This window comes from Empidonax traillii, unplaced genomic scaffold, assembly GCF_003031625.1.
Source record: "Empidonax traillii isolate 1590-97213 ecotype Southwest subspecies unplaced genomic scaffold, ASM303162v1 scaffold132:size1788729, whole genome shotgun sequence".
NCBI lineage: Eukaryota > Metazoa > Chordata > Aves > Passeriformes > Tyrannidae > Empidonax > Empidonax traillii.
The window spans coordinates 1,596,651-1,624,313 of record NW_020955325.1 but is presented as its reverse complement, the minus strand read 5'-3'; the positions used below and the strand labels follow the sequence as shown (position 1 = coordinate 1,624,313).

The following is a 27,663-nucleotide window of genomic DNA, read 5'->3' as shown; positions in this document are numbered from 1 at the left end:
AGGCAGAAGAAGCCACGTTAGAGGAACTCCACACAGAGCTGACGATACATCCCCAAAAGAGGGAGCACATCCACAGGGTCCAGGCGGGGCGGCGTCCCGGGCAAATGCTGGGGTCTATTCTCAGGTGCATGGTCAAGGCACAAGACACCTACAGACGGGCAGTCTGAATTCCAGCCAAGGAGAGAGAATAACGTTCATGATGCCAGGGGACCCATGCTAGCAGAAAGGAGAGTTCCTTCCGAGGCTCTAGGGGTGTGCGTGTGTGCTCAAGAGGCAAAGAGACAGTATGTGTGCGAGAGAGTGCCAGCAGGGAAGGGGAGGGATGGGGGAAGGTTAGTAACCACACAGAGACGAATAAGACGCGCCGTTTCCCAGGGCTGGATCTACTGTGGCAGGAACCCCGCGGATGTACCGAACCTCCAGGAGTGCGCAGGAAAGCCGCACATGTCCGCGCGAGGGTCCTGTTCGGGTTCCTCCACGATTACGGAGTCCTTGAGGACTTTTCCCTGCCTGCGATCCCTGCCTCTCACTTTGCTGAGAGGGACTATTAAAAACGAAAAAGAAGAAATAAGCCAGAAACCTCAGGTAATATTTTGATTTTTTTTTTATCCCAATTCCAGGGGATTTCAGTCGCTTCTCCACTAGCAAGTGTTGCAATGCAGAATTGCTAGGACACGCACACGCGCGCGCACATACACATATACACACACACACACAGAGCAATTTGGATTGTTATCCTTCTTCCCCCGAGTCCAGGCGACCGAGAGCTCAAGCCGATTAACCCTGCGCAACCGGCGAGAGCAACACCAGGTCTCCGCGGGCGGTGGGTCGATCGGTGGGTCGCGGAGCAGCGGCCGTGTCCGGGCGGCGGGGCGGGCGCAGAGCGAGCGGAGCCGGGGGCGGGCGCGGGCGGCAAGTGCGGGCAACTCGGCGGCGCAGGTGAAGCGCAGCCGGGGCGGCCGGGGAAGCGGATCCGCCAATGGGCGAGCCGCATGCAAATGTCCCGGCCGCGGCCAGCCAATGAGGGCGACGGCAGCGCTCCGCAGAGGGACTGGCTGACTCCGGGGGGAGGCGGGGCCGGGGGGGCGGCACCGCCCCCACCATTCACGCGCTCGTGTGGTCCCCGCACCCGGGGGTCCCGGCCCGGCGGGCCCGGGACGGGCTGAGGAGCTGCAGCACCCTGGGTTCCCCAAACTGCCGCGGGCAGCGGGGGGAAACACCCCGGGATCCCGAAACCGCCCGCTGCGGAGTCCCCAGCGCTGACCCAGCGGAGGGGAGCGCCTCGCTCCGCACCGGAGAACCAGAGCCCAGCATACACCCCCAGGGCCGCGGGGGCTGCCTGCCCCGAGCAGCCCCTGGGGAAACGTGCCCACCTGGTCCGTGCGGGGACGGGACGCGCCCGCTTGCCACGGGCACCTCCTCTCCTGCCGCCGTCCCGCTGTGTCTCGGGCGCCGGCCGGGCGCGGGGTACTCGGACGCGGTGCAGCGAGGGATTCTCTGGAGAAACCCGTGCCCCCGGCCCGTCCCACTGCCCGTCCTGCGGCCGCAGCTGCTCAGGAGCAAAGGGAGAACTGGGGATGACCGCGCTCTTTAAAAATTCTTATGATTCGTAGAGATTTTTTTATTTATTTATTTTTAATGCTCCTGCAACAATGGGCTGAGTCCAAACAGGTGTATCTGCACTTAAACCTCGGCGCGTAAGGGATGGAGCCAGTTTGCAGCCCATAAATTATTAAATAAATACATTATCTAGTAATTTGTTGTCTATCAGTTTGCCTGGCAAAAATCCCCAACCACACCAGGTATGCCAGGCACCAGCAGCGAAGTGACTTACACAGGATCACTCAGAGAGTCTATAAGGAGCTTTGGAAAAACAGACAACCAGCCCCAGGACTCACTTTGCACTGCACTGCCTCCCTCTCCTTTATTTATTCATACTAACTGGAATAAACTGTTTATGACTGTAAGTTTTCTTCTTTTCCCCTCTAGATCCATGTTTGTAGGTGTGCACACATCTGCCTCAGAAACCTGCTGTTTGACTCAAGTATTTCCCTAATGCAGAGGTGCAATGTTTTCGGTCCTTGATCTCAATTTGGTACAACACATCAGTAACTTGTAATGATCAGCCCGAGCTGCAGAACTAATACTTCTAGCTGAGCCTGATATGCTTGTAATTTATTTTTTAGTAACTTACGTTATAGTATAAGTGATCCAAATCAGGAGCTAGAGCAGTCAGAAATGTTTTGGTGTTTTGCTGGGTTTAATCAATGTTTGTGGAAAGCAAGAATATTACTTTCACATTTATCCAATATTTGCCACCTAAGAATCTTTAAAATCTTTTATTAATTAAGCCATTCAACAGCTTTATGTATTACTTTGCCATTCTGCATATAAGGAGACAGAGGCTCAGTCATGTTAAGCCAGTGAGTGACTGATAGACATGGGAACTGAACAGAAAAGACACCAAGATTCTTCATCCTAAACAGGACATGCTGTTAGTATAAATGTTTGACTGATTTGGTGGCCATATTCTAGTCTTAAAGTGTGAATATCAGCTTTTCTCACAATGGGGCTGGAGACAGGACTGAGTAACCTGTGGTGCAGGTGCCTGCTGGACAGCAAATCTGCACTGCCATACACAGGGCACAGAGCAGTTTATCTATGCAAGACAGATATTTCTGGCACTGAGGGTTTTTTAGGAAACTGAAGTTGCTGCCATATATGTGGTGGGATGCTCAGAAGGATCCTGTGTTCATGGGGAAGAAGCCCCCTGCCCCTATCTGGGAGAAGAAGAGGAATACAACTTTGCATAACACTCTTCTGCTGACCCATAAGTCGGTACCCTTGAGTCCCTCTCCACAGAAGCCTTGATTTTCTCTTAGTCCACAGTCAAAGTACTTTGAAATATTTATTGTGCAGTTAAACTGTAGGGAGCCTGATTTAGGGGAAAGGGGGAAGGACGTATATTAAATACACATCACTGAGTAGCTTATTTGTAAAATACAAGAAATCTGAATAAGTTTCAGACCCAACTAGTTATTAGCAATGCAGCAAAGCAACAAAGATCTGCCTCCCATCATTTTACTTTTTTTTTTTTTTTCCTCTGGCTACAGCATTACAAAAAGGACAGAATGCATCACACATTATAGAATCAGTCAAAGGGACTACAGGTCCTACAGGTCTAAACATTGAGGACTCAGTGCTGCTTCTCCAGAAGGCAATGGGGGAAAATTCATTAATTTGTGTGGAAAATAAATGTGATTTAGGAAGTGGAATTCTAGAGGAAAGAGCAGGGGAACTGCACGGATATACCCCTTGCCCCTTTCCTGCAACTATTTGCCCTGAAAAGAGAAGAAAATATAAGAGGTTGTTTCTTTGTTGACTAAACTGTGGTAGCATCCTTCAGCTCTTAATTCCCCTTTAACAGTCCAACAGACTCTTCCCCATATTCAAGCCCCTGTTCATGCTGGGCACCTACCTCTTGGGCTGCTGTGGGAGGCAAAGCCCTCAATGGACAACAAATTACTGAGCTCCAAAAGAAAAACGCTGATCCTTTCCCTTACTCAATCTGCCACCAGTCCTTCCTCACATACAGAGGTATCAGCTTAGGTGCAGGGGATGTTCAAAGGAGACTAGCATTACTTCTAACTGCCCTGGCCAGAGATAGCAAATGCCTAGGTAGTCCATAAACAGGAGAAACAGAGAGCTTCTGTGTATTGTCCCTCGGATGGGGAGTTGTCCTGTGTTCTGCCTACCAATATTCCTTTGCTGCAAACCATTGGGCGTTAGGCAAAAATGAGGAAAGCCAAGAAAGCCAAACTGTAGGAGTACACCATAAAAAGAAATAATAAAAAATAGGAAAACCTGTGAAGCTAGCTATAAATACATCATAGGATTCTAGTGACACCTTGAAGTACTGGAACTTCACTCTGCTTTGCTTTATTAGTGTTGGTGGATGTATTTACTGCCCTGTAGTTCATGGATGACTCATTTATTTAGCAGCACCACTGCAGGCAGAGGGCAGATTTCAAATGCAGTTTTCCTAGTTGGATGGCAAGGGAAAGTTTAGTCATAAGTGATGTTTCAACAAGATTATTGCCACCAGATTTACTTCAAAATAGGTTGGCTTTGTTGTATTCATATTAGTTTAGTTAATCTGGGTAAACATACAGTCTTTCTAAATGCTCTAATGTCTCCAGAACTGAGATGGATGCCTTAAAGGATAATGGTTCCCATCATATGCTGCTCCCTACAGATATGAGAAAAGTAGTCTTATTTCTTAAATTTCTTTTACTAGAAGAGCAAAGGGTCACCATATTCTGCAGAAATGAGAAATAATAAAGCAATTGTTTCTGAGTTTTAGAATTTCAGAAAGAGAGCCAGTAAGCTTCAAGCCCAGAAAGTTTGTACTTCACCTTATTTGAGGGAGAAAGTACAACTTTATGTTTCCTATTAAATCTTAGCTGTTAATTACTTTGCTGCACTCAGAACTGAAAAATCAGTGCTGCTTTAAAATCATAGATCTCTCAAATTGGATTCAAAGGGGAAACTCCATTAGCTTTTAGCAGTACAGGATGCCTGACAGAGAGAGGACAGCTCTGCCTTCACCCAGTAGATGCTAACGAGGTACAGTGTTAGCTAGTGTTAGCCATAATAAGGTCAAGGAAATAAGGTCAGCTAGAACAGCCTGTCACCCAAAAGGTTTTTCCAGACTGAACTGTTTCTCTCAAGGCTCAAAATAGTTCAAATTTTTAAAAAAACATACTTTTCCAGAACAAGAAGGAGAGTGAGAAGAGGTTCCCCTCATGATCTTAAAATACAGTTTTAAATAAAATAAAATAAACCAGAGAGGATTGCATGCTGTGGAGAATTTAGCATTGACATATAGACACCTTTGTCTTTAGCAAGGTTCCTCTAATACTGCTGGGGACAGCAGTGGCCAAAAATCTGGTAAGTTCCTCAGCATTGCCAGCAGAATTAACTACTCTGAGACTAGTCCCTGGTGCCCCACTGTCCTTGTCATCACTACCTCTCTGCAGGCAGCCTCAAGAGGCAGGACCTAGCAGCACCAAAGAATTATCGGTGTTTGCTCATCCAGAGCGAAAGGGAAGGGTTGCTCCAGGACAGGGCTGAAAACCATGCACGCAGCTGCTGCTATGCAGTACTTTTTCTTTGTATAACCAACTCGCTGCAGCCTCTGTAGTTCTCAGTTTTATTCCATATCTTTGGAGGGACGGGGTGGGGGGGGGGGGTTGGCAGGGAGCCACCCATCCTCAGAGCTTCTGTACTTTTCTTTAGCAACCAGTTAGTCCAGTTACCTACAAAAGTTGAGGCATATGCCTTAGACGTTACCAGTAACATAGGGCAGGTCTTATTCTCTTTTCTGCTCAGCTCCACCGATTACCACAAGCAACTAATACAGAAGCTCTAAAGCCTAGTGTTGTTCTCATTTGTGTCAGGGTGAGTAAACTCAACAGAACCCGTAGACTGACATCAGTGAAGGGAGATCTGACCCTTGATGTTCATTTGTGAGAAGAGAAATGCAAGCTGATAACAACCATTTAGCCTAGGCTAGCAGTAAGTTAGCCAAAAGCAATAGTAACCACTGGGACACAAATTCTTTTCTATCAAGCATCCAATTTAAGGGCCAAAAATCTTGTGAAGTTCTGACTTTTCTGACACATTAAGAGTCTTACATTGGTGGAAACAAGCAACAGTCAGTGGGTGGGCACAAAAATGTAGTAACATATCTCGTTTTGATAAGTATTAATCAGTTATAATTGGCAAAGAGGCAATGTCAGAATTTGCTAGTGCAAACTGACAATAACATGTTAGAATTGTCCCTGTTTGCTAGATAATGTATAAAGGACAATCCAGTGTACTCAGCACTATGCAAACTAACACAAGCTGAGAGTCCCTTCCCTGGAGAGCTTACAGACTTGCTGGAAAGGCACGAGCCAACATATGTCAGAACAGCTTTACGAGCAAACAGTACCTTTTTTTGGCTAGTCTGCGAACCTAAGAGAATGGAAAGGCTTATATACTGGCACAGTGTTTTCACATCTAGTCCAACTGCTTTCAGTCCTGAGCTTTAGAGTTTTTGTTCACTCCTTCATCCTTGGGAATTCTCCTTCACTGAATGTCCTGCAGAAATACCCCTGACTACCTGCATAGGCCACCAGAAGCATCCTCTCTCCTAAAGCTTCCTCAGAAATTAGGACAAGATCCTTCTCACGTTTCAGACCCTCTACTAGATCAGTAATTATGAATGGGCTTTGTATTAACTAAAGGATGCCTAGGTTTAGTTTATTTCAGTCAACATGAGGAGGCTCTGTTATTCCAGTCTACCCTTTTGTCTCACAAACCCTTTAGTCCCTGCCCCGCCATGGGTATTTTATCAAAGTGGGCTAAGCAAGCTCTGCTGACAGGCAGACTCTTGTCTTACAAGAGAAAACTGATCCTATGTGGCTGCATAGCTTTTTCCTCCAGGAAGGCTGGAACTGCATCTATCTCTTTTACTCTCAGTAGAAGCTGGGCTCAATGGCAGCTGCTCAAAGCTTGTCAGGAAGAGAAACAGAACCTACTTCCACTTCTTGTATCACTTTGGGCAATATGACTTTTATCAAATGTTTGTCAGACTCAGGAAGATTAGAGAAACCAGAAGACTGGCCAAGTTTGAAAAAATCAGGGTTGCCCACTGCTTGACCTTAGATAATTTTTGAATCACCAGTGATGGAAAAGAGCCCAGCAGTTCAATTTTCTGATGTTTCTGTCACAGAATTCACACTTCTGTACCTCTACCACCTGTGTTTCATTAAGGATACCAGTATAAAATGTAGGGGCCTTTAACATGTGCTGAAAAACTAATTTCCATCATTCATAACAGCCTCCTCTAAATGCTCTGTGATTAGCCTGATTTTATGTTGAGCCAAATTCACCTCAAGCATAACTCCTAGCAACTGATATTATGGATGCAAGTAGCTACTATGCTTATGGAAACAAAAAGATATGTGTACCTTGCTCTCCCTATGTTTGTAATCAGTGTGGGAAGTCTAGGGTGAAGGTGAACAGCCTGTTTCCAGCCTAGGTGTGAGCCTTGCCTGGGATAACACACTGTTGCAATCCCTTGCCTTCAATGACTCTCACAGCAGCTTGAGGTTAGATGCATCGGCATCACAGAGAAGGATGTTTTTTGCCTACTGTATGTTGCCTACTGTAATTTTGGCTGTACCTATTCTGTGGATCTAGATTTATATCTCCAAGGTCTGCCAGTCCAGCACCTTATACACTAGTGCTAAATATTAGCACTGCAGAAATAACATTTGTGTCATGAATTCTTAGTGTGGAAGAAAACAGTTGGGAAACTATTTTTTAAGAGTTCTGAATTCTAAAATTTAAATAGCACCTGAAAGGCTAAAGTAGAAAGAGAAAAAGACAGAGCTAAAGTATCTGCTGAGATAAATAGGGAACTATTTTAATTTTACCCATGAAAGCAGAAAGAAGACTTTTATTTTCCTTTTGCACTCAAAGAAATCTTGTCTGACACAGAAAGAAAAAGCTGGAAAAACTGTTGCTTTTGCTCCTTTAAACTGAATTCTGTGCTAATGAAAAGCGAGTTCTCTAATACACACTGTGCACAGGCTCCCCTCTGCTTCTCTTCTTTCTTCCATCTATCATCTTGCCTGGCTTTTGCTTTTAATCACCTGTTCAACTCACAGCAATAACTGCCAGGTGACTGGTGTTTGCTATGGTCACCCAACCACCAAACAAACAAACAAAAAAGAACTAAAAGAAAAGCAAAGAAAGATATAGGGGGGGAAATATTTCAATGACACAAGTGTCTCACCACCAGACAAAGAGCAAAGTGATTCCAGTGGCTCCCTCCTTGCATGGGAGCTGGTGGTAGGTGTAATTTCCTAAGATGTATACCTTGTCAGTGTGCAGAAGAGGAGAGAAAGAGGTCAGAGCAGCCAAAGCTAAAAATTGGAAGGACAAAAGAAGACACTGGGGGAAAGAGTTCTTCTGCTTTTAATCCTGACAGACCCCATGCCGATGGTCTGTGTCAAACAATTACTGGCTAAGGCATAACAAACAATAAAACTGTTAGTCTTCTCACCCAAAGGAGACAACCATTTTTACATATGGTGCCTGTGCTACACAACCTACACAGAGTGGTACACAGTATATAGTCCAGTTGCTCTCAACTACAGTTGAAATGAAGTTTTCCCCTCCAAGTAACTAGGCTAATAATAGACAAGTCAGCCAGGTACCTTATGAGGCTATGTAGTCCATCTCTCTGCACCAATGCAGTATAAACTTTACCTACAACACTCTTGGTGATATTGTCTAAATAGCAATATACACCAGTGTTCAACTTTATCAGCAGAATAATTTTTTTTCCTTCTCACAAATCTGCCACAGTCGAAAAATTTGCTTGTGACACCTTTAAATTACAAATGCACTGATTGGGATATAATTAATATTAGCTTTCCTTGTGCCCAGATATACTAAAATATTGTAACTAACAGCAGCATATAATATATTGCAACGCTGTGATGGTATATATAAGCATTTCACTAAGCACGTGAGCAACATGACCATCAAACAGGCAAATAAGACATAGTTAGTTGTTCATAAGAGGCATCCAGGTAACAAAAAGTTGCAACAAAGGACAAGATAAGCATAAAGGATGCAAACACACACGGCATCCTGCTAAACACACAAGAATCATGTCTGCAGTAAAAAAGAACAAGAGAAGCAGCACTGTTAGCCGATGAAGATCCCATGTTTTGGAGATTGAAAATAGCATTAAAGATTCAAGTATGAAAAGGGAAATTGGATATGGAAGACAACAAACCAGCATCACTTCCAACTTCTCTCATCCTTCTCTGCTTCTCACCTCTTCTTCTGCAGCTAAATCTATCAAGGACTGTAGCTGTCAGTTCTAACTCTAGAGAGTCAGCTCTATGGTATTGTATAGTCACAGTTAATTTAGGACATAAATATTAAAGAATAACAGTTTTATATAAAAAGCAATAACTAATGATAACGATTGAGAATTAACTATTAGCATAAAGTCTGTTGCTACTTAATGAGTTCAGTAAAGTTTTGTTTTAAAGTTTAAAACTGATCTGTTTTACCAGTGTTCTAAACATTCCCTTCCTAGCAATCTGTAATTCCCCAACAACATATACACATATGTTTTCAGCTGCAATACTGCAGTCTGTTATTTCTTGCCCTATCATTGAAGAAAGATCCTTCCTCTTCACAGATACCATTTATATATTTGAAGACTTCTGCTCTGTCACTCCTCCCTAGACAAGGACATTTGCTATATTTTTCCTTAGAGATCTATGGGGTTTTGACTGTGCTCATTATTACTGGTTTCCCAGAGATGTTTTCCAAATATCTACATTTTTCTTGAAGTGCCATTCCCCAGACTGGTTGCAGTCCTTCAGATGTAGTCTCATGAGCACTGCATACACAAGAACAATTAATTCATGTATCTTATTGGTGATACTTCTTGGTGATACTTGCAGAGAAGAAGGGCTCATATTAGCAACCTGGTAGCTACTTCCAGCTTTACACTCTGTAACATGGAATATATGGCAAAGCCCTTGTTTGCGGGTTCCCAAGTCTTTTGCACTTAGATTTTAAAAAGTTTGGCAACTTTCAAAAAATTCAGCTTAGGTCACTGTAGCATTACGCTGGGATGAGTAGTTGCACTGCACCAACTACCTGTTTCCTGCTGATATATTTAATACTACTGAGGAGAGGCCCTGGCTTCAAGGCATACAACACACCCACACACACAAAAAAAAATCAAACAGATGAAAGCAGAATACAGTGCAGATCCATTTGCAGTAACTGATCAGAGACCTTACTGGGACACTTGGTCTCCAGCAGAGAAGCTCAACAAAAGCAGGATAGTGAAAATAAATATAAGGAGCATGAACTCCTTTAAAAGCACCTCTATCCTTGTGAAACACCTTACTGTCCTTTCATTCCCCTGGGTCTTAAACTCCACCCACACAAGCTTCTCCAACACTGCAGGTCTCCTGTGACACCAGCAGTTTCCTTGTCTTGCCAAATCCTCCAACTCACCTGCAATTCAAAGAGTGTTTGTACTAATCACATGGATGCAAAAAGCCTGCTTCCTCAAACAAAACACTTCCCTTTACCCAGCATCCTTTTCTTTGAGCAAAATGAAAGGGAATTTATATAGAGGGAAGCACCCAGCAGCAACAAAATCCCACTGGAGCTGCAAATGCAACCACCAGAGCAAGTGCAGTTATCAGGAGTACAAAGGCTTTAAACACCAGACAGCAGTGAAAATTGGGACATGGAAACAAAGAAAGGGGAAGGAGTAGCGCTCTCCCTCACTGATAGGCTGTACACAACAGATAAGGCTTAAACTGCTACCAGTATGTATGTACTATCTGCTGGACAGGACTGACAGGAAACTCCAGTAACTCATTGTAAAGTGCCAAGGAAAAAGCTAATGATAGGGAAGCAGAGATTATGTTTAAAGTTGTTAGATGCATACAAACACAGGTGCATGCACACAGGGACACACACGTTTCTGCTTCTCTCTCTCCTCTGTAGACTCTTTATCTCTTCATCAGACCATTGGCCAGGGACAAGTACAGAAGAAACAAAAAAAAAAAAAAAAAAAAAAGGAAAATAGGGAAATACCTGTATAACCCATAGGGGGAGCTCACTTGAAGAACCACACTTTTTTATTTCTTCCTTCTGAATTTTGAGTTGGTCATGCAAAAGCCATCTTCACCCTGGACCAATTCATCCTTTAAGTCATCTCTTAATTTATAACTAGCTCTGCACAGTTTTAACTAGATGCCAAGTTTCACCCTCCTCTCCTTTTTATCAGTCACCAAAAATGATCTGTCAGGATGGCAACACACAGTCTGTCATTGATTTGTCCAGGGTACTGGCCAAATTATGGTAAGGTACTGTGAGGGGGAATGAAATGTGAGTGGTCTTCAGAATGACTAACTGTGAGTCATTTTGTTGCTGTCTTCATCTCTGTATCTCCTTCTGATCTCCTCCTGCACAGAAATCTGAAGGTAGCTATTCTGTGACAGCCCAAGCTACCAAAAAAACCCTAAAGAGGCATAAAGCAGTATGTGATCAACAGAATAAACAGATACACAGGTGCTCTGTATAATACCTTTTCTTGCTACTTATAACACCTTTTCAGATGCTACTTATCCACTACTGGCCCCTACACTAGATGTTATCACCTGAAATGTGGCAGCAGGCAGATAAAAAGAGGGCATCTGATATTCCTGGCTCCCTGAAAAAATGTATGTTCTACAAGAAGCAGAACTACAGAAATAAGTGAGTAGGAAATGAGGCTTTATGTTTCCCCTTTGTTGTGTTATGTGTGCCCTCCCCTACTCACCATAATGTCACCACATGACCCTCAGTTCCCCCCTGCATTCTCTCACACTCCCTTCTCTTATGTGCCTAAATTTTTGTCATATTTCCTTACACTGCTGTAACACCTTTCATTTCTTTTCCTTCTCATGTCTTGCTTTGGGTGAGGAAACAGCGGTCTGTGTTGTGGCAGGTTTGGAGCTGCAAGCTGCAAGCCTAGCAGCTGGTGGACCAGCCCTTATGCCTCGGCAGGGTTGAAAAACAGATTCTCGAGGAATTCAGTATCTCTGGGGCTTCAGTGCTCCTGTCAAATGTGGTGGCAGCTGGCCAGGCAAACAAAGGGGCAATGGCCAGACAGAGCGATTGCAGAAGCATCATTTCCCCAGAAAAACAGACTAAGATAACACTGTATTTCCACACTACTATAGTATTGTCTCAGCCAATGCAACAGCTGAAGGTGCAGGATGCTGGCTTCTCACTATGGGCTGTATTGCAAGAACCCTTTTGTAAAGGGAGTACCAGAACCAAAGGCTGTGGTATGGGAGGTGGGTAATTCAGCATCTTAGATCTGTATCACATATATATGCTAATGAAGCATGTGTTAGTTAAAGAGTCACAGAAATAGCAGCACCAGAAGAAATCCTTCAAAGGTGAATAATTCTGTGCCACTTTGATCAAGCATTACTCTCCACTAGAAATGGGAGATCTCACCTAGCACTGACAATAGGACCTAGACCAGCTGGAACCCAAAGGCAGAGGAACTGCTCCTCTTCCCCACCTACAAACATCCCTTTGGTGTCACAGCCAACCACTGAATAGAAATTGCATGAGAGAGAGAAATAAATTATCTAACGCAGTTTGAGGTAGGAGGAAAATATTACACAAAAGTAAATTTCAAAACTAGTATGACAGCGTATTTCCAACTTCTGTTGAGGAAATGGGTGGCCTCTGAGGGAAGCCCCAAAGCCACCTGGTTATTTGTGGGTTCTATGAAACTCTTTGACCCATCTGAGAACACAGCTGCATTGGGCAGGGCACGTCTTCAGGATGCAGGACCACCGCCTCCTTAAAATTGTGCTCTATGGGGAACTTGCCACTGGCTGCCACAAGAGAGGAGCCCCAAAGAGGAGATACAAGGACTGCCTGAAACAATCCCTCAGCCTTGGCCATACTGATCACCACCATTGGTCTACCCTGGCCTCAAATTGGGAGCCCTGGAGACACACCATCTATAACACTGCTGCTGCTTTTGAGAACACACGCAGGATCACTCTTGAGGAGAAAAGACAACGCAGAAAGAATCGCGTCTCATTGATATCACCTGGGGAGTCTTTCTGCTGTGCCTTCTGCAACCAGACTTGTCTATCTCGCATTGGCCTTTTTAACCATCAGTGTGCTTGTAGCAAGCGTGGGTAGAGCCCTTCTAAAATCTCCATTTGCGAAGCCTAGCCATGATGAAACTCTTTGACCCATCCCCAGAAATACTACTGAGCTTTAAAGAACTTATTAACAAAATTTTCATCTAAAGAAATAAAACTATGAAAAGCTTCTTGCTTTCAACAGAGGATGATCTAATAATTTTGGTTTGGGTTGGATTTTTTTCCCCAGCAAGATGTGTTGCAACAAATCACTCTCCTTACTGGGTTTTCTTAGGTGGCTAGTTACAGACTGAAAATAATACATATCCAGATCTTCATACAGAGTTTTTCATAGCTTAGGTTACATAAATCATGGTGAAATACTTTATAGGGTTAAAATCAGACTAGACAAAGCACTGAGACAACCAGGCAACAATCCCACACCATCCAAGTAGGACAGTGGCATTTAGCAGGTATTTTTACCTTTATCCATCTTCATTTTTCTCCTTATCTCCCATTTTTGTAATTGCCCACCCCACCCCATCCTGCACAGTAACACACACAGGCTCACCCACTCACTCCCATCTCTTCTCTTGCCAAGAAGAGCATCCTGTGTGGGATTCAGTCATTTGTTGTCCACAGAACTTCTGGCGTGTGTCTCTCTAAATAGCTGACATCTGGAGGAGATAGATACTACTTATACCCTCCTTAGCACAATCAGATGCTGCTAAAGAACATGACAGCATGCCTCTTTTTAAAAATATCTTCTCTCTACCCCCTCTTCTTCTTTCCATTTTTTTTTTTTTCTGAGAGGCATTCACAGTCCACTACACATAGCAATCAGCTTTCAAAGCCATTGTTCTCGGGGACACAAAGAAATCAATATAAAATATACACTGATAACAATCAATTATTTCTGCACTCACTTCTATAACATAATGTTTTTTATGAAAAATGTATCACTCTAGAACATACTTCAGAGCTAGGAATACAACTCAGAGCATTTGAGTTCTTTAATTACTAACTCCCTGCCTCCCTCTTCATTATTCAACAGACAATTTTTATATCAACTAAAATAGGGGTTTCCCAAACTACAGAATTTTCTAGCTATATAGATGTGTTTCACTTTATGATTGTTTCTGTCTTACTAACAGGGAGTCCACAATAAAATGATCCTGATCCTATAATTAAAGACTTGAAAGAATGCAGAAAGTGGAAGATGTTACATGGTTTTCCAGCATGCCTCAATTTTGAATGCTTAATTTTGCAACAAAAACCACAAAACACTCAGAGCAGGTTTGTTGTTGGCTTTTTTAACATTCTCTCTCACACACATGCCACTCTATTCATGTTCATGTGTAATCTTTACTTCAGTGGAGTATGCCTTCATTCAAAAAAATACATCTAGGACATATATGCCTCAGGTCACCCAGACAAAAGAAATACAAACAGCCAGCAAAGTGACAGGTAGCACAGATGCATCTAAACTGATTAAATTGCTGTTGCTAGAACACACACACTGCAATCTCTTTCCCTTTTGGTTTATTCAAGGTACCCTGTCATTCTTCTCCAGTCCTTTCCAAAATGCTCTTGTTAGCAGGTTGAGAGAATTAAGTTAAGTTGACTCACTGATATTAATAGGTCTTTCTAAATCAATAGCAGCATGTTCAGAGAATGCCACCTGCCTTCTCTTTAAGCAAAAGTTACTGAAACACGGCCAACACTTTGCCCAGCTGTTTCAAAAGCTAAAATTAGACACACCTGTTTTAACAGTTGTTTCAGCAGCTGGACACTGGGATATGGATCAATAAGATTTACTCACAGTTTTCTCCCCTCCGAACCAAAAGTGTGATTTTAGTCTCTCATCCTGTGTTTAGAGAAATTTGTGTTGCCAGGGATACTGTGAATGAATCAAAAGAGGTCAGAGTGCTTTCCTTCCGCATTGCTGGACCTTGCTACAATCCAAGAAAAATTGCTATTCAGTGGACTATGGTGTCAAGATATACTGGTCTTGACCTAGTATTATACAAGAATAAGATCTTGAACTATATATAAACCAATGCAGTTATAAACTGCAGATATCATATAACTGAAGGCTTGTGAGGTTTGTACCCTTCCATTTCCTTCAAAGAGTTTTCCATGCTCATAGCTAAGCCAGCAAGTGAATTCTCAAGACAATTCTTGAAATTACAGCTGGCCCTGTAGTCTTAGAGTTCCCATATAATCAGAAGCCTTACATTTGTAGACATGTGTGCACTCAAGTACGTAAATGACAACATCTCCCAGAGCAAAAGCTCATCTCTATACTCCCCTGGAATGGGCATTTGAGTGTTTCAAAGAAAAGACACACACACATTCATGCATATGAACCCAGATAGGTAGTATGCACATTTGTGGAGGTCATTTATAATGTACAAAAATGTATGCAGGCATACAATCATGGCCACACTGCTCTACAGCCAAGGGAGTACGTGCCTCAGAGCACACGGCACATCGTCAGGTTCCCATCAAAGCACAGTGCAAATTTTCTCTTCTAAAGAGAAAGGGGCAGGGAATGGAGGGAGACTACTTGGCTGTCTAACCAGTAATAAGTGCTTGTCAAGTGAGCTTTTGATAGGATATAAAGGTGCTTGGAGAAGTGGGGCCACCACGATCAAACTGCACAATTTGAACTCAAGAGCAGGGAAGACAGAAGAGACAGTGACATGAAGACTTTTCCCCTCTTTCTGGGAAATAATGAACAAATCCTTCAGAGTGATTACCCTGTTACACCTGCTGGCCCTGCTCTCAAGTCTGTAAGAGACAAAAGATGCTCCTATCTTCCCTCAGATTAAATGTGCCTTGTAAAAGGCAATCAGAGATTGGCACGATAATTATCTTTCCTCATTAGAAAGCAAGCCCTGGATGTGACTGAATATGACTCCACTGTCAAGGCCCTTTGTGGGCTGCAATAGTACTCAGCCAGCATCAACGGGCACAACACTTCATGTGAACAAAACAAAGCAACATATCAAGTAATCTTGTCTTTTTAGTTGCTTTTTCTCTTCTAAGCCTGAAGAGTCAGGTGGGAAGGTGCCAAATTCATTTTTAACTTGTATAAATGCGTCTAAATGTCACAGAAGAGCCTTGTTAAGTGAAAAGCTTTCCAAATGTTTTTCTCTCCCATATCTAAAATAGATTGCTCTTTTTTTATTTTTCTGGTTTGGTGGTGGTTTTTTGGGGGGGGGTTGGTGGCTTTTGTTGTTGTTGTTGTTGTTATTTGCTTTGGGTTTTTTTTATTAAAAAAGGTGCACACTCTCTAAGACCACTGCCTTTCACCATTTCTGGGGTCAGCCAAATGTAAGGACCCACAGCAGAGCTCATAGTGTTCTCCTGGAGCATCACACACAATAGTGCATGGTATGGCTTTGTCTATAGAAGCCAGGAAGAAGGGTAAATACAAGGATGAAAACTCTTTCAACCAGGGCATTAGTAGACCTACGGGGCCTTCTGCGACAGAACATAAATGCTCCCTCACTTTTATTTTTTTTAATGCATCTGAAGCATATTAATTGCTTTGGCTCTTTTCTACTAGCATGAACCTAAAGACAGTGACTATTCCTCAAGAGCTCTGACCTCAGCAACTGCAGCACCACCATGGAAAAGGCAGTGCTGAGGCAAAATGCTAGACCTGCCACAGACAGGGCAGCTATGACAACTTCATTTAAAAGGGGTGAGTGGTAACAGCTCAAGCTTCGACACTAGTGCTCATGTAGATATGACTGGTAGAAATGGCATGCTGAGAAAGATGGGTGGTATGGTCAATCACTACGGACCTGTGTGGTAACAGGTGAGGGCAGACAGCACTGGCTAGTCTACAAACAGGAGAATTAGGAAGAACTGCAGATTCCAGCTGTGCTTAGTGGCCTCAATGAATCAGCTACTTCCCTTTTGGCACAACCAACCATAGCTATTTCATCATCTCAAAGGTCAGTCCTATCTCCTCAGTCTGGCTCATTCCTTGGTGTTCTCACTTAAAAAGCTCTGGACTATAGATTGTATTTCTGGTCGTACCAGAAAGATGTCAGGAGAAGCATCCCATTTGATTCTGCAGCCAAGTATAGGGCTCAAAGAAATTATCACATTGTGTAGCCTGTTCAACAAAACATGCTGCAAGATGATGTTACTATGCAGCAGTAGGAGCAGAACTGTGTTAATGCATTACATTGTCCTGCACCACTGTCAAGTGAGACGTGTGGTCCCAAAATGGTATGGCATTTAATAAAAAACAACTTACTCTTCAAGTTATCATACAATTTACAAGAACACAGAAATTGCATATAATCTACAGGACTGCTATAACTCAACCCATAAGAGCAGAGTCAGATACCGAATTTAAGAGACCTGACATCACAGAAGGGGAACCTTGGACACACTGCAAAGGAACCTCCTGCAAGCTACCCATGCATGTGATTCTACTGCAACCTGACCCATTCTCAGCCTCCTTCCAAAACCCAACTCAAGAGAGACCTTCTATACTGAAAAAATGAAATCTCACAGAAGTAATTCTCCTTTTTCACGATCAGCCACAGTCTTGCCTTTTCCCAAGCAGGAATGTGGGCCATTCCAATCCAGAAGCTCAGACTAGTAAAACTATCATCCTCTGAGGTCTAAATCTCAGAGCTGGCCCCTTACATGCAACAAGAGTGCTTTTTTTTTTTTTATTTTTTTTTTTTAAATATAATAGTGTTTCTTTTATTTGCCTTTTTCTTTTGTATTTGGGTAAGGAGAGAGGAACAGTGGGGGTTGCGGGGCTGCTTTAATCTGTAGTAGATAGAAAATGTCTTTTCAGAAAACTTAAATGAGCAGATGCAATGACACTATGTGCCTGCAGGAGATCAGATTTTTAGATACACATCAACCACAAGTGGCCTCAAATTAAATTATGCACTAGCAATAAAAAAGTATTTAACATTTAAAAACCAACCAGGATTCTTGATCAGTGAACATTTCAAAATCTCTTGTTCTGCAGAGGCAAACCCAGGTGTTTTCTAGGCAGATGTAATAGAATGTTACTTCACTGGAGCAGTGTTTAACTGCTGTGATCATTTAAAAATGCATTTATTTGCCTTTGGGGTGAGAAAATGAAAAGCTACAGTAGAGTAGCTTTTTGGCCCCACTGCTAGTTACTAGCATTCTCATCTAGGTAAAACTTGGGTAGGCAACAGTGCTCTCCCTTGCATTGCCTTAGCTTTCCTAAAGCTACTCATCTCCCTGGGAATTTTACTTACTTCCTTGGTCTCCCCTCTCCTGCTTCTTTCCCTTTTGTTTTTTTCTTCCTTGTCTCCCTGTTTCATGGGCTACAATAGGACAAGGAACATGAGTAGTGGATGCATAACCGCATCACTTTACCTTGCTGCTTGCAGCATGTCTCAATTTTAGGAAATAGTTCCTTTCACTCTTGCTGCTGGCATCTTATTTGCATAAGGACAAACTATGAAACTATGTCACCTCTCCTCTTTTGCAATACCAAAGTCTGCTGATGAGCCTGAGTAGTTTTAAAGAGGGTTATGCTTTCTCTTGTGCCCTCTTGCAAGCTTGGTGCTCTGCCAGCCAGCTGCAGAATGGATGCACTGAAAGCAGAATATTCCCTGTGTGGCAGTCCAACAGGAGCTCCAAGGGGGAGGCACATCCAAGCTCCCACAGCTAAAGCCGGCAAAAAGAATGAGCTTCCCTGCTGCCTTGAAAATGATGGATGTACACAGAGGCTTTGCGCAACTTACAGCCCTATGATCCCTCACGCTGTGCCCCGGAGCTCTGCACACAACGTAAATTGCCACACAAAGAAACACGCTCAATAGCAGCGACCTGAACATTACAGAGACCAAGAGTAACGTAAAAGGCAATGTAATTCCACTGCAAAAGATCAACCTTCACTTACAGGGTGTGTTTCTATGTAGATATTCATATATTGGCTTAATGGCTGGCACGTTCAAGGGGATGGCTGGAGATAAGCTGGCTTGTTCTTTTTGGACAGGTCTTTACATTGGTTCAGTGCTACTTGAGAAAAGTAACTGTTTCTCCCACAGATCTCAAAAGGCAGGAGGTTCAAGTCTAGCCAAAAATGCTGACAACAGGCCTTCTTTTGGTACTTCTGCTCTAAAAGGAGCTCTGTAAAATTACATGTATTTTCTTAGCCTCTAGGAATTAACCAGATCAAATATGTTTGACTTCTTGATGAGTGGAAGATGTTGGGATTTTTTTCTGTCAATCCTTAGACCTGAGAGAAAAGTCGAGGTCATATCCGGCAGGTAAGACTAAATTACAAAAACCCTCTGTAGTCTGACCTCAGCAGTTCCCCTACAAAACGAGCTACAAAAGAACCCCAAGCCAGTGTGAACCCAGCAGCCCACATATAATTCACCTCCACTATATCCTCAAGCAAGGAGTATGCATTTACAGTAAGTCACATACTAAATGCAGTTTCCATCCTGCTAACAATGAGAAGGCCTACTGCAAGCAAAGGTTAGGGATCAGCACAAATTTTGTGTCAGTTGTGCCAGATATTCAGGTAAAATTATACTTTTCTTGGCAAAACTGTCTGATTAGGTGGTAGCAGTGATATCTCATTTTCTGTATGCTCACTAATTTGGCCTATTAACAAACTCCATTGCAGACACAAATACTGGCATAAACAAATATTTGGTTATATTCAGCTCAGTTTTCAAAAGTTTGGTAAATCCCTCCCTCATCAGTTACAGAAAAATTAGGGTTTGCTTGTTAATAATTTATGTCAGATTCATGCAAAATACCCAGCTGTGTAGCAGGAGAAGAGACTTCATTCTTGTGCTCCAAAGCTACTAACTTCTAGACTGCAGAAGATGCATTCTCCCTAAAGCAAGAGGTGTACAAAAACCTCAGCATGCTCTGATCAGCTCTGGGCCTATTCAGTACAACAGCAGAACACTCAGTTTTATTCTACAGCAAATGCATAACCCTGAAAACATACAAAATCCTATTCCAAAATCTGCAACTACACAAATATTGTGCACTACAAAGGAATATTTTTATTTGGACAATGTATAGTATCAAACTATTCCAAAGGAATTTACTTTCAGAATGTACATAGAAAAGAAGCATTAATTACCTCCAACTTAACAGACCGAGGCAGTGACAAAATAGACCATTGACAGGGTGGGGGTCATCTCTGCCCCAGCCACTAGATCAGATTCTCTCCCGTCCTACCAACAGAAATAAATTTAATTTTTAATATTGTTGATTTTTTTGACAAATAGAGCATAAAAGCAGTCCCTGGGTTTCATGTGTGTATGTTTCTATGAAGTCCTCTAATTACAGAATCACACGCTGCTGTTTTTTGATGTGAGCTTTCTCTCATGCACAGGAAGAATAATACTGTTGAAGGTGCTGTTACTTGATCCTATGTTTTATCTTCATTCCTCCGTTTGTGGCTACTTCTCCTGCATGCTATAGCAATCCTGCTCTGAAGAGTAATTTATTTCCACAGGGGCTTTTCTGTGGTGCCACTCAGCATAGCACTGGACTGTTCTGCAAAAGCTAATTATTTTGGACAACACCTTTCTCAGGTGATAGGCTCATTTTACAAATGCTGAGTTCAGGAATAGGGAAATTAAGTCAAAATGTCCACTAGTACTGAATGTGTAATTTCAGATTGCAGATTCTGATTACACAGAGCGCTTAGCACCTCATGGCACCTTACACTTTTGAAGTGCTGACTTAACTCCTCTTTTCAGGGCTCAATATTGTTTCCATCCCAGCTAGAGGATCTCAAGTTAGGAACTGGAACACAAATATTCATACAGGAGAAATAATGAGTAAAGATGTTACAAAAAATCACATTATGAAGACCAAATAAGCACAAGGTTCATTGACACTAATTTTTAACTACTTGATTTTGGATTGTCCCCAGCCCTTTCAGATTTGGTATACGTGAAACAGCTCTGTTGTTTATATAAATATTTACACAGATAGATTTGTAAATACAGCCATACAAACATATAATAAACACATAAAAACACATAGCCTTCTCTGAAACTTAGACTTTCAGTGAGTTCCTTTTGATTTAAAGAGATGCTATGATATCCACTGGCATTTCTGTTTTACATTTTTTATTGAACAAATCCAGAACTGAAAACTAGATTTCCTTCAAATTCCCCTACCTGCATGATGCAAGGAAATGAAAATGCCTGTCAGCAAAAGTAATGTGTTTAATACCATGCCAGCCCTAAACATCAGTAGAGATTTCTGTGTATTACAGATAATTCTATCACCAAGCCATATTGCTCTGTGATGTGCTTTTATCTTTGCTGTAGGATAATATCAATATTTCAAGCATGAGCAAAAGAATGTTTTATGAGATTGATGTGGGAAAATACAGTGACAAGTACATAAAAAAGGGCAGAGAAAAATGCCAGGTAGTCATCATAAATGCCTTCCATTCCCACCAGAATTTGTCTAGTTTATTCAATTTTAATCAACAAGTTGAGGTCCATTGGGGCCTCAGTGACTTTGATTACATTTTCAGTGCCGAAAAAGAACAGAAAGCAAAAGAAAAAAGAGAGAACAGATAATGGGATGAGGAGACTGTCAGCTACATCCTAGAAGTCTAGACCTTTAGAAGCCAAAATCCTATTCTGTTAAACTTTTAAATTAAATAAAAAGAAGTGATTTTTAAAAGAAGGAAATAGAATGGCCAAAAAAAACCCCCATATTAAAAATTGAGCCACTTTTTGTACTGCACGCATGCCTGGTAAGGGCCAGATCATTCAGGGCAAAAATACTCAGGGAACAAATCCATGATGATGCTCTGAGCAGGCAGCTCTTTGGGCACTGCTGGAACTTGAGCATGGAAGAGCTCACACAATAAATTAACCCTGTATGGTTCTGGGTGGGTGAATTATTCACCCCTTGCCTACCTCTGCAAAGGTAGACAAGGTAGGTTTTCTGAGGAAAATCTCTTAGTTACAGATAAAATTATACCAAGAAGAAAGGTAATTTTTCCCAGTACAGCTAATTGGCTACCTGTGTCCTACACTGGCAGAAGATATAAACTTGTTAATGTAAGCTCTGCAAGTAACTCTTCTGGCAAATCCACCAACCCAGAACATTTGTCTTATTGTCTGGGGTTTTTTTTCCCCTGGGGCTCGCAATCTCTCCCAGTTTGACAGTGGAACAGATGACTATTATTTAACCCCTTTCCACATTAGCACTGCAGCTGTTCAGCCAGACTGATTTGTTACTGTAGTTTGGTGTTAGGTACCTCAATATTTGGGTGTTAAACTGAGAATGCTTACAGGAAACTGAGTTTCAGGAAAACAGTGATTAGCACCCTCTGCAATCAGTTTTAAAACTGTTTCAAATCATTTAAACTGAGGTAATCAAAACTCTTAGTTCTATAAACCTTGGTTATTTTAACTGGAAGCAAAAAAAAAAAAAAATCTTGCATCCCAATCTTTTCTAAAGCACCCTCCAACTCTACTGTCCCCTTATGTGCAACTCAACATGGTGCCCTGGGGACATTCAGACAGTTTTTAGTCCATCTGAAAAAGTGTTCATTTCAAAACGAATTTGAATGAAATGCCTAAAAAACTCTTAGAAAATAACTCTCATAATAAGCACTGTAACTTTTATGATGTTACATTATTACCAGATAGTAAATTCATCTGTTTCCCCAAATCCCTTACCAACTTCTTTTAAATACATAAATAAAGAAGGAGAATTCATTGGATATCATTTCACAATATGTGGATCTGAGACATTTTAATAAGAAATGCACCTTCAGGCTAAGAGGTATGAATTGTACACCAAAGGGTATGGTTTCATACACTGTTTAATGCTATCATCAAAAACGATGGTAACATCATAGCTTTTACACATTTTAACATTTCTTTAGAGCTGGAAGATGTGATAGTGAGAACTATATTTGTATATTACATAAATGTCAGAAGTAACACTGAGCCAGCCAGGTGACACAATTGCAATAGAATTCTTTCTCCCTGACCAAAAAAATATTACCTGAACAGAGAGATTTCTTCTGAGAATTACCCTTAGAGATAATGCTTGCCTCTTCTGTATACCCCACCAGGTCATGCAGCATGACCCTCACATCCTCTTGTTTCTGCATACAGTGTGTATTTTCAGAAGCTTTGATACATAATCAAGTATGACGTTGATAACAGCAGCTGAAACAGGAACAAGATGGACAGGATACTCCTTTCCACCAGAGAACAACCCATGATCAGCAGAAGTCCTAAATACTCTCTTCTGGGCTGGGGATATGCAAGAGACCATGGTTTTGGAGAGGCCAGCCACAGCAACAATTACTTGTAAGCTCTCTATGCAAGGACCTAGAAAGACACCCTGAAGCATAGGTAGATAGACACCTGTAAAAACACAGTAGCAATACTGAGGATGAAAATAACTGTTTTAGAAGAAAAGTGTTCCTTCCTTATCTATAGCCTTTCTAGCAGGACCTTGCCAGGAAAAGAAAACCCCGAATTACTGTAGAGCCTATGATCATACAGAAATTCTTTTAGGGGTGCATCCTTATCATTTTTACAAAGATGTATTGGAGGCCAGTAATTTCAAGAGAGCACCCCCTTCAACTGGCAGCAGCCCACTGCAAGCTACCCAAGTCTTGATGTTTCTCTCTTTCCCAAAATGTAGAAGGGGAGGAATGCTATTTTCTGGAAGCAAACCTCTACACAAGTCCACAGCTGGAATGCTAGAAAGATTTTGACTCTCATGGTCTCAAGCATGGGAAGATTGTCAAGTCTCATGCCAAAATTTCCATAAATAAATACAGAACTTAACTCTGAGGCGCTGACTGTACAAGGGGAAGCTGAGGAAGTGATGTTGCATTGGCTTTCATTAGTCCAAAATGTCTTATTTTTGTGTTCACAGAACCCCAGCAGGCTTGTGATAGTAAGACCCTGTCTACTCACACAGTACATATCCATTTAATGTCTTCCTTATGGACTCAGATGGACCAAGTGGTTCTAAGTCTTTGAGATAATGATGCAAAAGGAATGCTCTTAGACTCCAAAATGCCATGTAAAAGTAAAGTTGGTCTTTCAGTGTTCTGTAGCCGGTCTGTGCTTAACTGTGCAAGCTCTAGCAAAAAGTATTAGCTTGTACATAAATGTTTTCTCTTGGTTTTGTTTTTTTTTTTTTTTTTTTTTTTTTTTTTTTTAATTCCTTCTGTGAAGAGGAAGTCCCTAGGGTCCTGTTAACTGAGAACAGTAAAGACTGCTCGCACTTGTCAATAGAAACAGGTTTTACACCTAACAATAAAGTATTTTGGCACTTTCTAATCTGTATTTGCTCTTAGCTCTATTCCCCTTAAGAGGGATGCTGGCACTTTTGCACATTTGCTGGGGATGGGGAACATCTGAAGCCACTCTGTGCTCACTTTTTGGAGGACAGGGACTTTTCTCATCCATGGTACACCATTACCTTCTTAAGCAGTCAGCACCTCCAAAGAGTCAGGCAACATTTTCCAAGACATTGTTTGGATTTATCAAGCATATAGGACAAGTTCCAGATTTCTCCTTTGCTGGTTTCCCTTCTCCTCCCAATCAAGACCTCTGTTTCCCATGGCAACAGAAAAAACCTTGGCTAACATGGAATGGGACAGCACAGGTGATAGAAATTTCCAGGAGGGAGCATATGTCTGATATAAGTTTTCTTGAAGACCAAATGCATAGCTCATATGTGGCTACTGACCTAATGTGTGTGAATTTCCCTTTCCTTTTCCTAGGGAGCATACTTTCAATGTGGGAGAAGTGAAAAAGTAGTTTTTGCAGCCTGGAGTTGAATGTTGGAGCCTTATCCTTTTCATAGCTTCATCTCTTCTCATAAGTGTAAGAGTCCTGACCAAGTGTTTTTATATCAAGATATGTTTGGTGACAAGGTCAGGAAGGTCTGGCCCAAGGTAATGTTAAACCTTAGCATAAGGATGAAGAAAAAAAATGTTCAGGATTTTAGGCAGTGTTTTTTTAAAAAAAGTACTAGTTCTAGCTGTGAAGTACGTGTGTGTGGAGGAGCAGAAAGAGAATTACACAGGTAATCAATTTGAGTTTCTGAGCTGCCCTATCCTCCCTTGCTTCCCTTTCAACACACCTCAGCTCTTCCCCCAGTGCTCCTATGAGTTCTTAGATCTGACTTTGACCAGCACTTACTTGAATGTGTGTACAAACACATCTATATATATTTACTTCAATATAAGTATTTCCATGGACTTTATAGAGATAGGGTTGTATTTTCCCAAGTATGCAAACAGCACATTCAGTTATTCTTTACCCAAGTAAGAAATAGCTGGAATATTGATATAAACTGTCTTAACTCAGTGTCCAAAAACAGCACACTATCAGCATTTAAAGCTGCTCCAGGAAATTAAGATCTTAAGCTTATAAATACAATTAGCTTGTTGCAGCTCTGATAGGCTTTCCTCTTCAACTTGCTTATAGTTTTTAAAAACTAAAAACCAAATGACATATTATTATTTCCTAGCTGAGTGCTACGAGCACTGCATCAAAACAGCAGATTTCACATGGTGAGGGCGCCTGGCTTTGGTTGGTTTTGCTTTTTAAAAAAACCAAACAACGAGTTGATTTGGGACTTAAATCTATAAATATAATTAAGAACTGCACTTGTGGAGTTATTCCTTGCCTCTCCTCATGTCTGTCTGCTGGCTATGTATACTTTAAACTCTACTATCACAGCATTCACTGGTTTCTCTGAAAGAGGATATAAATTTGCAGAAAAAAAATGCTGAAGTTGCACAAACACTCCTTACATTGGGAAAAAAACCCCCCACATAATTCCCATCTCAGAAACAGCAGAGTTACTGTGGATATTTGAAGTATTTCCACTTGGAGCTATTCTAAATACTGCCATTTGATGCAGCCATTTTGGACTTTTAGCAGGCATAAGGGCACAAAAGAGCTTACTGAGAATCATTTGCACATATGCTGATAAAGTCCTGGCTTGCAATATACTGAAAAAGCAATCACCAGTAGGCAGTTTAGCCTCCCACAGCTTCAGAAAGCCTCTGCCTAAGTGCCTGGAGGCTGAAAATCCCTAGGTATCTTATAGCCATACTCTGTCAGAAATAAGCCCTTGGGACCAGATCCTCAGGTATATGTGCTCGTATTCCCATTGCCTTTGGGAAATCTTTCTAATTTATACTAGCTGAGGAATCAGCCTTTATATATGTAGTCTCCATAATTCTTTTCCTACGATACCTCTAATAAAATGAGAATTATAAAAACTGAAAGGGCATGACAGTGTGAAAAGGAAGCGAGTCTCTGCTGTGTCTCATACCAGTAAGAATCTGAAAAAGGCAGAGCTTGGAACACTGGCTTCAGATCCACTGTGATACAAGGAGCAAAACCTGGCCAAGGCAATGCCCAGAATTATGAGCACAACTCTTGTCCATTTTTCTTATCTCTGCTAAGCTTTCTTCCTGACCTTGGGTAAGTTGATTAACCTTTCCTTTCTAAGTTTCTCTAACTGTGGTATGACTCTGTACCTCCCGTAGAGGTTGTGATGCTTAATTGGCCAATATCTCTCAAATTCTTGAAGTGCTTCGGATGAAATATGTTGTGCAAGAGAAATAATTGAAGTCAATGGGGCTGTGACAACTGACACTAGCTGAGGAACTTCCCCTTGGTGTTTAATAGGATCAGAAGGAGGCTTAGTTAAAATGACAGGAAGCCAAAGAGGCATTTGGTGGTAATAAGACCATAAATGAGTCAAAGGAGTTACTGTTTGCTGTGGTAATACCAATCTTCCAAGCACTCTATCAGCGTCTATTAATTCTCAGACCTCCTCTTTAACAGAGATCTGTAATATGTCCCCCATTATACAGATAAGAAAAATCGGACAGATGAGTGATGTGACTTAACCACAGAACAAGATGTGAGAAATCAAATTTGAGCCTCTGGCTCATAAGCCTATTCTCAGAGCTCCCTTTCTGCCACTCTTCTGTTGTGTATATATTTCCTTATCTTTCTGTTTCAATTATGAAGGCCCATCTCCTGATCCTTTTTCTGTGAGCATCCCTGCCTAATTCCCTGTTAGATACTGCTAGATGCTCTTCCATAAACTTCTCAAAGCTTTCAGACAGAAAGCGGAGCTGGGGGGAATGTTGCTGGGCTGAGCAGCTCTCCTTGTCTCAACAGCTCCTTTTCGCAGTGCTGAAAAAGATATAAGAGTATTTGCCCTTCCAAGTATTTTTCATTGTTCACTACCAATTCCCCACAGCACCTTGCTGCTGCACTTCAACCTCTCCTCTCAGAAGCAGTTCTTATTAGAGTATGCTCGGACAAGGTCTGTCACTTCAGACTGCCTATTTCTCATTGCAGCAGGAAATTCGTGACCTGCTTAAGCCCCTAGGGGAGATCATTGCTGTTACTTCAGCTCTTGAAGATGCCTGCCATTAGAGGATGCAAGGTTAAGGTTATGTAAGTGTGCTGGCGAAATCCAGTTGTTCCAGGAAGCCCAGCTACAGCTGTTCTGCTCCTAACCCTCCTCTGTAATGGGTACCAGGTCAAGCTTTTGGGTGCTCAGTCTGAATAATAGCCTCAAGACAAGTCCCCACAGACTAGTTTCTATGTAGAAGGAATATATGAACTTGAATCACTACCCTAATTGAAAATACCAAAGTATAATAGTGTGAGGAGATGCTGCTGTGCTGAAGTGTCCCAGCTGATGGAAGTGTAACATGAAATGGGGCAAATTATTCAACTGTTATAATGTCATAAATCTGTAAATTTGCAACAAACCCAGAGAATATAGTTTATAATAAAGACTTCCACTGCTGCTTAGAACAGCTACATCCAAGCAATATTTGGGGTAAGAATTTTTGTACTTTTGTACTCTTTCCTTT

At 41.9% G+C, this 27,663-nt stretch overlaps 1 protein-coding gene and 1 long non-coding RNA gene across 3 annotated transcripts in view; one reads left to right on the top strand and one right to left on the bottom strand.

Annotated features, from left to right (window-relative positions):
• NRXN3 (neurexin 3) overlaps positions 1–27,663 on the bottom strand; it is a 744,047-nt gene that overhangs the window by 111,716 nt on the left and 604,668 nt on the right. The window lies entirely within an intron of this gene.
• Positions 17,183–27,317, top strand: LOC114057418. 2 transcript variants are annotated; one of them, XR_003571221.1, is made up of 4 exons: positions 17,183–17,296; positions 18,397–18,562; positions 18,939–19,045; positions 27,195–27,317. It is a non-coding gene; the product is annotated as an uncharacterized LOC114057418 (long non-coding RNA). The 2 variants fall into 2 exon arrangements; XR_003571220.1 differs by lacking the exon at positions 18,397–18,562.